Source organism: Panthera onca, chromosome C2, assembly GCF_046562875.1.
Source record: "Panthera onca isolate mPanOnc1 chromosome C2, mPanOnc1 haplotype 2, whole genome shotgun sequence".
Classification (NCBI taxonomy): Eukaryota; Metazoa; Chordata; class Mammalia; order Carnivora; family Felidae; genus Panthera; species Panthera onca.
The window spans coordinates 52,356,489-52,368,818 of record NC_138347.1 but is presented as its reverse complement, the minus strand read 5'-3'; the positions used below and the strand labels follow the sequence as shown (position 1 = coordinate 52,368,818).

General features: G+C 38.3%; 1 long non-coding RNA gene and 1 pseudogene across 2 annotated transcripts in view; both read left to right on the top strand.

The window, feature by feature from the left end:
• The window catches only part of LOC132683772 (uncharacterized), a 330,738-nt gene that overhangs the window by 93,691 nt on the left and 224,717 nt on the right, over window positions 1–12,330 (top strand). The gene's annotated exons all lie outside the window — the stretch shown is intronic.
• On the top strand, window positions 8,840–10,078 carry LOC132684319 (four and a half LIM domains protein 3 pseudogene; annotated as a pseudogene).

Here is a 12,330-nt window from a genome sequence, read left to right as displayed (position 1 = left end):
TGGCGGATATATAAGAGGCTGGATAACTGTTTACCAAACTCATTTTCTCTTTGTGGACACACATCCTAGTCCATATTTGCAAGCATTCTTTGCAGGTATGTGTGGACATGTTGCTGAGTTCCAATAAATAAATAAACAAACCACATAGAAGTTACGTGAACCACATTAAAAAACAAACAAACAAACAAACTCCCATGCACAATCCTCCGTGTTCTTTTCCACTTCAGGCTGGATGGGACAGAGAAAACTCAAGGGGGCTTTGTGAGGCCCATGTTGAATGTGGCAGAGCTCAGGATGAAGGGAACCTTAGTATCCGAATAGATGACTGGAGGAAGCCACCCACTGACAGAGAACATTCATTTGAGCATTATGTGAAAAAGAAACTTCTACTGAATTAGACTACCAAGGATATAGAGTTCGCTGATTATAGAAGCAAACATTATTGTAACAACTACAAGAGTCAGATATCTGGAGTAGCAACCCTGAACCAGTGAAGCTCCAACAATGCAAAGACAGATCAGAAATGTTAAGATCAGAGTTTAATTATTCTTTCATCCAAATTACCCATAACAGTTCTCAGCACAAGGTAGGCTGTAGGTAATTTTGGTTAAATTATAGATGCTGACCCAAGTTAAATATAAGGGGAACTGGAGTATGTGAGGTTTAAGAGCTTGCAGAAGGAGTTTCAGCTTAGAGGAATATCCTAAATAAAATTTCAGATGGTAGTATTCTTTGTAGTTTCGTTTTACCGTTGCTAATGAGTTGCTTTCAATCTCCATTGTGGAATTCTGGAACTAATTAAACAGGTCAGAAAATTGAAAGGCCCAAGTTAGAAGCTTTAGAGTCAAGTAGTAGATTTAAGAGCAAGGAGATTAGAGGCATTGACAACAACAATAAATTCAGTTTACTAAATACTTACCTTTTCATCCAGCTTTTATTTTTGACCCAGGTATATTACAGCTCCCCCTTTCCCCAAAGCATATTAAAGTCTTTTGATTCCTTTATAGATTTACACAATATCTTGCAAACTGGTTCTGTAGGGTGAATTTGTTCTGTCCTATTTCTGCTTAACAGGCATGTATGGAAGACCCACTATGTGCCAGGCATTGTGTCACATGCTGAGAATACTGAGATGGAGAAGATGTGGGCGGTGTCTCTGAGGCTTTCAGTCTGGCAAATTTAAGGAAAACAAAGGTTATCTTTGTAACATGCTTTAATGGCAATGTCTAAAGCACTAGCATTAATAGGCTAATACTTGCAAAGAAAATATAAATAGAATGCCACAAATTCACGTTAGTACCCACATAATTTTCTTCTTCATTACTGCAGCCTTTGTTCCCAAACTCTGCATACTCACAGGCACGAGATACTTCTTTTTACATTATTTTCCAGCATATTTTCTTATACATCGTTCCATTTGGCTTGTTGCTAAAAAAGAAAGAGAATAATACATGCCACATGCAGCAAGCCTTTCTCTGTTGTTTGGGTAAAATGTTACAACTCTGCAATCAGCAGGATTTTGCTTCCCTTTCTGTGGCAAATGATTAATTGCAAGGGGCAAAACATCTGTCTGGCAGCATGGGGCAGAACAGGGCTACAGGATCTCTGTAGCCTGGAAAAGGGGAAGAGTAGGATGGGGGCACTTAAGAAAGGAAGGCCTCTCTCTGAACTTAAAGAAGTCCTATGGGTTTCCAGAATAGTCAGCATCCTGCTGAGGACCAAGGTTTAATGGAGCAAAGGAAGGTAGGCCCAATCTGAGAATGCTTTTCTATCTTCATGCCAATTCTCAACTTTTTTCTTCAGGTTCCTATTTCCTTTGCCACCTTCTTGCCTGCCCTTAGCTAATAGTTAGTGCCCTGAGCACTTTTCTCAAGCCCAGCACTGGTCTAAGTGTTTTGCTTATTTGCTCATGTAATACTTACTATCTTATTATCTCATGTAATGCTCGTAACAACCTCATGGGGAAGGTGCTACTGTTATCTTCACTTTGTCAAAGGAGAAAGTAAGGGGAAGTAAGTCTAACTTGTTGCACATCTAGTAAATGATGTGGCAGTTTGACTCCAGTGACCTGCCTCTTGATAACTTTTCCTTGTAAATATTGTTCCACCCTTTTTCTTAAATTCCTTACTCTCTATTAAAATGGAGAATTAGAATTGCCCCAAATATCCATACTTTCCAAATCACCTGCTTCTTTTGAAAACTTTCTTTTTTTCTTTCTTCAAAAGTAATTGCATTTAATTTAGAAAATACACATAAGCAAAAGAGGGAAACAAAAATAACCCCCGTAGCTTACATCCACTTACATCCATCCTCTCTTACATGTTGTAAGACTTACATATAGTAAATGCTGTTAGACTTTTTCAAGTTTCAGTCAGGCTAATTCAGTTAATGCTGTTTTGATGAATGAGTGGTATAGAACACCTCTAGTGGATAGAGCGCTCCTGCTAGATTACCTGCAGATTTATCCTGGATTTGCTCAAGTAGTTTTGGTTCAGGCCTGCTGATCCAGCATAATTATTAGGAGCATCCTTTTCCACTATCTAAATTTTTCCAGTTTAGATGATAAATCATATGATTATTTTGTTCATAGGCCACTGGCTAGCCAATAGAGGACTGTCAACTTAAATTAGTCAGTAATAGATCCAAGCAATAGAAAGATAAGTGAAACTCCCACAATAAGATTCTCTTGATTAGATTGATAACAAGGAGACAATTAATTTTAAAAGTTCTACCTGAATAACATGATTAGTAGAATAGAATTAACCGTTATCCTGAGAGAAAATAGGAACGGAATATGGAAATGCACTTGGTTTTCAAGTGTAATAATATGTTTTTCAGAAGGATCACATGCTGGAACAAAAATGTACCCAAGCGATTTTTAAAAACCGATATACTACCCATTATATTTTAAGCCACAATGCATTAAAAATAGAAACAAATAATGAGAATGGAATTAAAATGTGCCAAATGCATGAAAACTTAAGAAAAAGTGTTTTTTAAAAGTGCCTAGGTCAGGGAAGAAATCCAGAATGTAATAACAAGAAAATGCAGTGAAAATACAAATACAATATATACATAAAAAGTATGGAATGCTGCCAAAATAGCACTTAGGAGAAAATTTATCACTCAAATTCTTGTGTTTGTATGGGAGAAAAGGGAAAAACAATGAATTAAGCCTTTGCCTAAAGTATTTAGGAACAGAATAAAGCAGCATGCCAAAAAGAAAGAAATATATAGAAAAAAATAAAGTGATAAAAATAAAAATATTTGGTAACAATTATGGAAAAAAGATTCAATTCACAATAAAGCAAGCATTAAAATACTTAGAAAATAAATTCAAGAGCTGAAAACGATGCATAAAATTACCAAGGTTTATTGGGAGAATACTGAAATAAATGGAAAGGCAAACTGTATTTCTGTATATGAAGATGATAATGTTCTAAATATGTCAGATGTTCCAACTTTCATTACAGCTTTGATATCGTCTTAGTGAAAGCATCAACATGATTTTCTTTATAAACTGACAAAAAAATTTCTACAAATGCATCTGGGAGCATAAGTAGGCTAGAATATCAAAGAGTTTTATGAAAAAGAGAATTGAGAATTATTAACTCCCATGTGTTAAAATCCGGAGTCAACTGATAAAAATAAAGATGAGGTTTCTTTTTTATGGAAATAAACTAAAATAACCAAATAAACTTTGGATACATAAGAATTTTTAAGTGCTAAAATTTATGTTACAGGGAAGAGGAAAAAATGACTATTGACTAGAGCTTCAGAAGGGTCACTTGGTAAGCAGAGTAGTTACAGAAAATACTAACATGAAAAAACAACCACAGACTAAATCATAATTTTAAGCTTCTGTGCAAAGAAGATGGCAACTAAGTTAGAAGCATACATGCAGAAGCAGTTTCAGAAAAAGAGAAAAAGTTAAATCAGTATTATGCAAAGTGTTCATTTAATATTTCCAGAAAACTTTCAACAACATGGCAAATTATTATAAGATATTATAAAATAGTTACTTAGTTCAACAGACATTTATTGAACACCTAGGTTCTCGGGACACTCATACAAATATTATCACTGCCCTCAAGGAGCTTGCAGCTGCTAACCCCATAAGCATATGGCAATTAAATGCAAATCAGAAGACTATTAAACCATTTTATACCTCCTTAACTGGTACAATTACAACTAAGTATAAATTCTTAGCATAGATGGTTTTTAAAAACGAATTCATTCACCTTGCAGGTATTGATTCTCAAAATCCATGTATATTTTGTACCTTCAGAATTTCGTCATAATTCAGGTGAATCTTGAACTATTCATAAATTTACATTAGCAAGAGGAAGCGTCACTTATCACATCCAGAAATAGCTACAGTTAATATTTTAATGTACATTCTTGTCAACTTTTTTCTATGAATAATTATTTGTTTGCCAAAAAAAGATGATACAAAATATTGTTTGCAGTCTTTTAGCATTTGTATAGCATAAATATTTTCTTTAAAAAATTTTTTTTAATGTTTATTTTAATTTTTGAGACAGAGAGAGACAGAGCATGAATGGGGGAGGGTCAGAGAGAAAGGGAGACACAGAATCTGAAACAGGCTCCAGGCTCTGAGCTGTCAGCACGGAGCCCGACACGGGGCTCGAACTCACGGACCGTGAGATCATGACCTGAGCCAAAGTCGGACGCTTAGCCGACTGAGCCACCCAGGCGCCCCAAATATTTTTGATATTAACAGTATACTTCCAAATTATAATTTTCATTTATTTCATCAAATTCCATTATCAAGATATATCATAATGTATTTGACTTTTTCCCTTTTGTTGCCTTTCTTTTTCCAGTTTTTCACTGGTATCTAATCCCTTCATTTAGTAGATACTTATTGCATTACTTGATGTCTTAGGTTCTGTGGACAGAGTGAGGAAAGCAGCAGACGTGGTGCCTTTCCCCACAGGGATTATATTTTGGATTGCTGTGCTGATCATGCTGTCTGCTGGGCTCCAACCTGAAGCATGATGATGCAGAGACCAGACCTCATCCTATTGCCGTCCCTTCTGAAGGGCATGCTGCAACTACCTCCCATAAGTACCTACCATAAAGATTATGCTCCCTAGCTTCACTCTTTCCTGTAGAATAAAAGAAAAGAAATGTTAGGGGCATCCGGCTTGGGCTCACGTCATGATCTCACAGTTCATGGGTCCGAGCACCGTGTCAGTCTCTGTGCTGACAGCTTGGAGTCTGGAGCCTGCTTTCGATTCTGTGTGTGTCTCTCTCTCTGCCTTCCCCACTCACACTCTGTCTGTCTCTCTTCCTCTCTCTCTCTCTCAAAAATAAATATTAAGAAAAGTTAAAAAAAAGAGAGAAAAGAAGTATCTTATCCCACGTTAGACCCATCTGTCTTTTTACTCCAACCTAAGGCTGAAGTCCATAAATTTGGATTGCTTCCTATCTTCAGGAGGCTGCTAAAGCCAAATTCATCTTGCCTAACTTCTTTTTGTCCTGGGTCATCACCCAAAATGTGAATTCTTGCACAAACTGATTAGTATGCGTATTACTTCTCAAATGCTCAGTGGTGTCTTTATTTAACTCAATTTCTAACTCTGTGTATCATCCCCAAGTTTCTCCCAGTGTCCTATGAAATTCTCCATGTTACAAGAAAGCTTACCTATATTCACAAACACTTTTCTTTATTAAATCTTTCTTCTGAGAAAATCACTACTTGTCTCTTATGGCTGCTCATTTTCTCCAATACCCAACTACCTTACAGTTGGAAGATAAATTTGTACTTGTAGGGTTATTGCTATAACTATTTTCCATTTTCTTTTATTTCTGCTCTCCTAGTAGTGGTTCTAAGTTTTAAAATTTGTATACTTGTGTTTGCAAGTATTCTTTCAAAAATGTGCTTTCTGTGTGCATCAGATTTTAATATATTAAAAACTATTAAAGAATGACATCAGTAAGATGGCAGAATAAGAAATTGGAACGATTGTCCCTCCACATAAACACACACAAACAATACTATTTGAGCCAAAATACCTTCTGAGAACTCCAGAGACCAGTTAAGAAATTACAGTTCCCCAGATAAACACAATGAGGAAAAATACCGTGAAACAGGTCAAAAGAGCAGTTTCAGTTTACCTGGGTCAGCCCCTCCCGGAAGTTGGCACAGTTCAGTGCCAAGAGAGATCCAAGTGGCCTGAGATTTCTCCAGGGGGGCAAGCAGTGAGTGAAGCATGCATTCAATATTTTTAGACTTTGGGAATCCTGCCCAAGAAATTTACTTCTGTATAACCTTATAGAGACGGCTGAGGCAGTCAGCATAGTTAGAATGCCTGTGGGCTTCTAAGAACAAAGAAAGATGGGTGGTTCTCAGCAGTCAGCATGGGTCTGTGGGATTGAGAGAAGGTGTACAATTTTGAGATTTCTCTTTTCGGACATGAAAAAAGGTGGAACTTGCACCCACCTCCTGGCACTCCAGCCCAAACAGACCCCAGGGAAAAGAGGTGGGGGTCGCTCAGTAGCCAGTGGTGCAGCCTGTGGTGCTGCAGAATTGAGAGAAGGTGCACAATCCCCAGACATCTCCATCAGAAAGAAGGGAGAGAAGTGGAAGCTGCACCCACCGTTTGGGCCTTTCAGTGTGCTTCCCTACAGAAAAGAGAGCAGTTCGTTTTCATCAAACAGCATGATTCTGTGGGACTAAAAGAAGGCGCACAATCCTGAGATGTTTCCTTTAGAAGGGAAGGAGAGAAGTGGCCACTGCACCAAACGCCAGTCAGTGTATTGTCCGGAGGAAAATGTGCAGGTGGCTCTCAGCAGCCACCACAGCTCTGAGAGATAGAGAAAAATGCATACAATCTAGAATCTTCTCCTTAAACAGGAAAGGAAATAGGTGGAGCTTATAGCTAATATCATGATATTTTAGAAGTGGGAGAAAATATTTACACCCTATATATCTGATAAGGAGTTAATATTAATATATAATTAATTAATATATATTTATATATATGTATATACATATACATATAAACTCATACAACTCAATAAGGAAGAAAAACCAAAAAACTTATTTAAAAAATGGGCAAAGGAACTGAGCAGTTTTCCAAGGAAGACATGCAAATGACCAAGAGGAATATGAAAAGGTATTCAAAATCACGAATATCAGGGAAATGCAAATCAAAACCATATTGAGACATCACCTCATGTCTATTATAATGGCTATTATTAAAAAGTCAAGAGATGACAACTGTTGGTCAGGATGTGGAGAAAGGGGAAGCTTGTGTGTTGTTGTTGGGAATATAAAGTGGTGTAGTCGCTGTGGAAAACAGTATGGAGATCGTTCAAAAATTAAAAATAAACCCACCATACGACCCAACAATTTCACTTCTGAGTATATATCTGAAGGAAATGAGACCACTATCTCTTAGAAAGCTACACCCTATGTTCATTGTATTTTTCTCAATAACCAAGACATGGAAACAACCTAAATGTTCAGCAGTGAATGAATTGGTAAAGAAAATGTTGAATTGAATATAAATTGAATATATAAATATATTCCATATGGTCTTACTTATATGTGGAATCTTAAAAAATGAATTCATAGATAACAGAACAGATGTGGTTACTAGGAACATGGGGTAGGGAGTGGGCAAAATGTGGGAAGGTAATGAAAAGGTACAAAATTCCAGTTATAAGATAAATAAATTCTGCAGATGTAATGTATAACATAGTGAATAAAGTTAACAGTATTGTATCATGTATTTGAAAGTTGCTAAAAGAGTAAATCTTAAAAGTTCCCGTTAAGAAAGATAAGAGAAAGAAAGAAAGAAAGAAAGAAAGAAAGAAAGAGAAAAAGAAAGGAAAGGAAGGGAAGGGAAAGGAAAAGAAGGGAAAAGGAAGGGAAGGGAAGGAAAGGAAAGGAAAGGAAAGGAACATCAAATGGTGAATTTTCTTGTAGAGTATCTTTGAGGGAGGACTGTACTCTGTACCATCTTATTCATGACTATTCTAGCATTTGTAACAATGCTTTAGCAAAATATTTGAGTTACTACCTCTTAAGAAACTTCCCCATAGCAGTGCTTCTGGCCAATTTCTAGTAAAAATGGCATTCTTGCTTGTCAGAAAACTCTTCCTGTGTGTGTGCGTACATTGAGGCTGGAGATGGGAAGGTGGATATTGGCTAATTTGATTATCTTCCTGTTGATCAGCTTTGGCAAAGCATACTTTAATAATAAGAAATGCAAACTTTTATGTTAACTTGCATATGACTTCCTATTATCCATATATTTATATGCAGGAATCTCAGAAGCCTGGGGTAAGAATGTGTGCCTTCCTGTGCACCCCCAAGTGACAGACATTCCTTAAATGTCTGTGGACCCTGTCCCTTCCTCCTCTGTCTCCTAGTCTTAATCCACCCCATGTCCTACTTGCTAGACTTACTGACCCATCTGCCAAAACAGGACACTAATATAACAATGCTCCGTGCAATTGAATGTGGACACAAATCATTGTAAAATGCAGATTTGGATACAGCAGTTCTTTTGCAGGACCTGAGATTCTGCCTTTCCAACAGCTCCCATATGATACTTCTTGCTCATGGTCTGTAGATCATACTTTGAGCAGCAAAGCTCTACAGAAAGAGTCAGCAGACTTTCTGTAAAGGGTCAGATCGTAAAATTTAAGGCTTTATGGGCCAAAAGGTCTCCTTCCAATTACTCAGTTCTGCTACTTCAGCATGAAAGTATATGGACAACATGTAAATGAATGGGTGTGCCTTGGTTCCAATAAAACTTATGTACCATGAAATGTGAATTTCATAGAATTTTCACATGTTAGGAAATTTTATTCTTTTGATTTTTTCCTCTACTTTTTAAAAGTGTAAAAACCATTCTTACTCCAGAGCTACACAAAAACTGGTGGTGGGCTAGTACTCCAGTTTGTCAACCTCCAGTCTAAAGCACAAATCTTGAAGGCAGGGACTCTAGCGTGGGTTCTTGCTCAGCCTTTTCCTAACTCTTGTTTTTCCCTGACCTCTTTTCTAACTCTTGTCAGCCCCCTGCCCTCTAAGCCACTCCCCCCAAAGCCCCTGCAAAACAGACAGAATACAATAAACAAAACGGCAATAGTAAGTCCTTCCCTATCAATAATTAGACGTAATTGACAAAACATAATGGAGAAAACGCAAGGGAACTGCGGTTTCTGGCTCCGCCACCGGCTTAGGGGGCTCACTCATAGCCACCATGAGCTAGGACTTTGTGCAAAATGCAGCGAATCCCTGTAAGGCCTCAAATACATCCGGATGGATGATGGCCCCGACTGTGTGCCCTGCTACGACAACACCTTTGCCGCCGCCTGTGTTGAGTGCCAGCCGCATGTGGGGCACGACTCAAGGGAGGTGTTCTACCAAGACCGCCACATCCAGGTGGGCTGCTGCGGGTGCCAGAGCTTCTCTTGCCAGTACAGTGAGCTGCTGTGCATTGACTGCTGCAGCAGTGCCTTGTCCCGGGAGTTCACCTGCAGGGTACGCCGTCATGCCTGGGTCCCGGAAGCTGGAATGCAGAAGAGACCAGACAGGGCCCGAGCACTGCTTCTGGTGCAGTGGTTTGTGAGCAGCTGCTGGGCTCCTGTTCCTCTGTGCCTCGCAAGCATGCTCATTACTGCGTGCCCTGCCAGGAGAACAAGCTTTCTCCTCACCGTACCCTCTGCAGCCAGTCATTGACATAGGGTGCATAACATACCGTGATCAGCCCTGGCATCAAGAATGCCTGGTCTGCACAGGGAGCCACATGCACATGGCAGAGCAGCAGTTTGCTTCCAGGGATGATGATCCCTACTGAGTGGCCGGTTTTGGAGAAGTGTTTGCACCCAAGTGCAGCAGCTGCAAATGTAGCATCATAGGACTGGGTGGAAGCAAGTACGTGCCCTTCTAAGACCACCACTGGCACCACAGCTCCATCTCCTGTGCCCTCTGTGCCACCTCCCTGGTGGGCCAAGAATTTGTGGGGGGGCTGGAGACCAAGTGCTGTGCCAGGGGTGCGGCCCGTCAGGCCTTGAACCAGGACTCCTGGGTCCATAGCCTCTTAAACCAGGGCTCCAGGACTAAGGCTCCTTTTCCAAACCACCTTTGGGACCCAGTTGGGGTCCTTCTGGGCTCCAGGATTCAGCCTCCATGCTCCAACATACCCAGACCGGTACTTATTTACCCAGGACCCCCAAACCTGGGATCTTATGGAGCTTCCATGATTCAAATCCCCACTGCAAGCTTAGACTCCAGAATTTAGCCATCTTCCCTATAGTCTGGGTTCCTAGACCAAAACTTCTTCCCAAATCAGGGCTCTAGACTCAACCTTCCAAACCTGGAATCTGGGACCCAGGACCTCTTCAATCTCGACTTCTTTCCAGAGACTTTAGTTCTCCCATGGGTGCCTGAGAAGTCCTCAAACGTGGAGTATATTCAGGCTTGACCCTCCTCACCCCATGCCACCCAACCTCAGGGCTAGGGCTCTCTGGGCAGCAAATCAGGAGTTCACTGTTTAAGGAGGTTCTATAATATTGCCCAGTCGTGTCTGTTGAATGTTTTGTGATTTCATTTCAGCTCCATTCTGCCCACAGATGGGCAGAGGGATGGGACTGGTTCACCTGCCTTCCAGATTTTGCAATAATGCAGTGTGAGGAAAAAATAAAAATAATGAAAACGAAGAATTTACCCTTCCCCCAAACTGAATAGGAGGTGATAGTTCCAAACTTATTTTGTAAGTCCTGCATTTCTGATATCAAAGCCAAACAAAGAAAACTATAAGAAATGAAAATGATAGGCTAATATCATTGATGAATATGGATGCAAAAATCCTCACCAAAATACAAGCAAACTGAATTCAATAGTACATTAAGAATATCATACAATATGATAAGTGGGATTTATTTCTGGGATGCAAGGATGGTTCAACATACGTAAATCAATAAATGTGATAGATCACATTAATAGAATGAAGAATAAAAATTACAAGATCATCTCACTAGATGCAGAAAAAGCATTTAAAATACTCACACACTCATTCGGACAAAAACTCTCAACAAACTAGGTATAAAAGGAATGTAACTCAACATAATAAAGACCACATTTGATAAGCCCACAGCTAACATCATACTCAAGAGTAAAAAATTGAAAATTTTTCTCTAAGATCAGGAATAAGAATAGGATGTCAATTCTCACCACTTTCATTCAAGATAAGTAGTGGAAGTCCTATGAAAGAAAAAGTCCTAGGTGAGAAAAAAAATGCATTCAAATCAGAAAGGCAGAAATAAGACTTATCTTTTTGCAGGTGACATGACTTATATGAAAACTCCATACATAAAAAATTATTAGAACAAATAAATGGATTCAGCAAAATTATACAATACAAAGTCAACATGCAAAAAACAGTTGCTTTTTTATACATTAACAACAAACCATCTGACAGGGAAATTAAGAAACAATCTCACTTACATAGCATCAAATAATAAAATACTGTAGAATAAACTTAACAAAGGAAGTAATGAAGTTCACTGAGAATTATAAACATTTCCAAAATAAATTAAAGAAAGCATATTAAAGAAAGCAAATATATATATATATATATATATATATATATATATATATATACACACACACACATACATACATACATAAAGATATTTTGTGTTGATGAAATGGAAGACTTGATATTGTTAAAATGTCCATACTACCCAAAACAATTTATAGATTCAATACTATCTTTTTAAAAACCCAATGACATTGTTGACAGTAATAGAAAAGACAATTCTAAAATTCACAAAGACCCAGAATAGGCACAGAGATCATGAGAAAGAAGAACAAAGCTGGAGGCATCACACTTCCTGATTTCAAATATATTGCAAAGCTATTTTAAGCACAACAGTACAATACATGAATAAAGACAGACATATGGATTGATTGAACAGAATAGGGAGCCTAGGAATAAACCCACTGATCTTTTAACAAAGGTGGCAGGAAGACACAATGGGAAAAGGAAAAGTATAGTTTCTTCAACAAATGGTGCTGGGAAAACTGGGTATTCACATGCAAAAAAAAAAAAAAAAAAAAAAAAAGAATCGGATCCCTACCTTATACCATACTCAAAAATCAACTCAAAATTAAAGACTTAAACACAGACCTGAACTATAAAACTCCTAGAAGTAAATGTAGAGGAAAAGCTTTTTGACGTTGGTCTTGGCAATGATGTTTTGAATATAACAATAAGAACACACAGGCAACAAAGGTAAAAGTACTCAAGTGAGACTACATCAAATCATAAACCCTCTGCACGAATA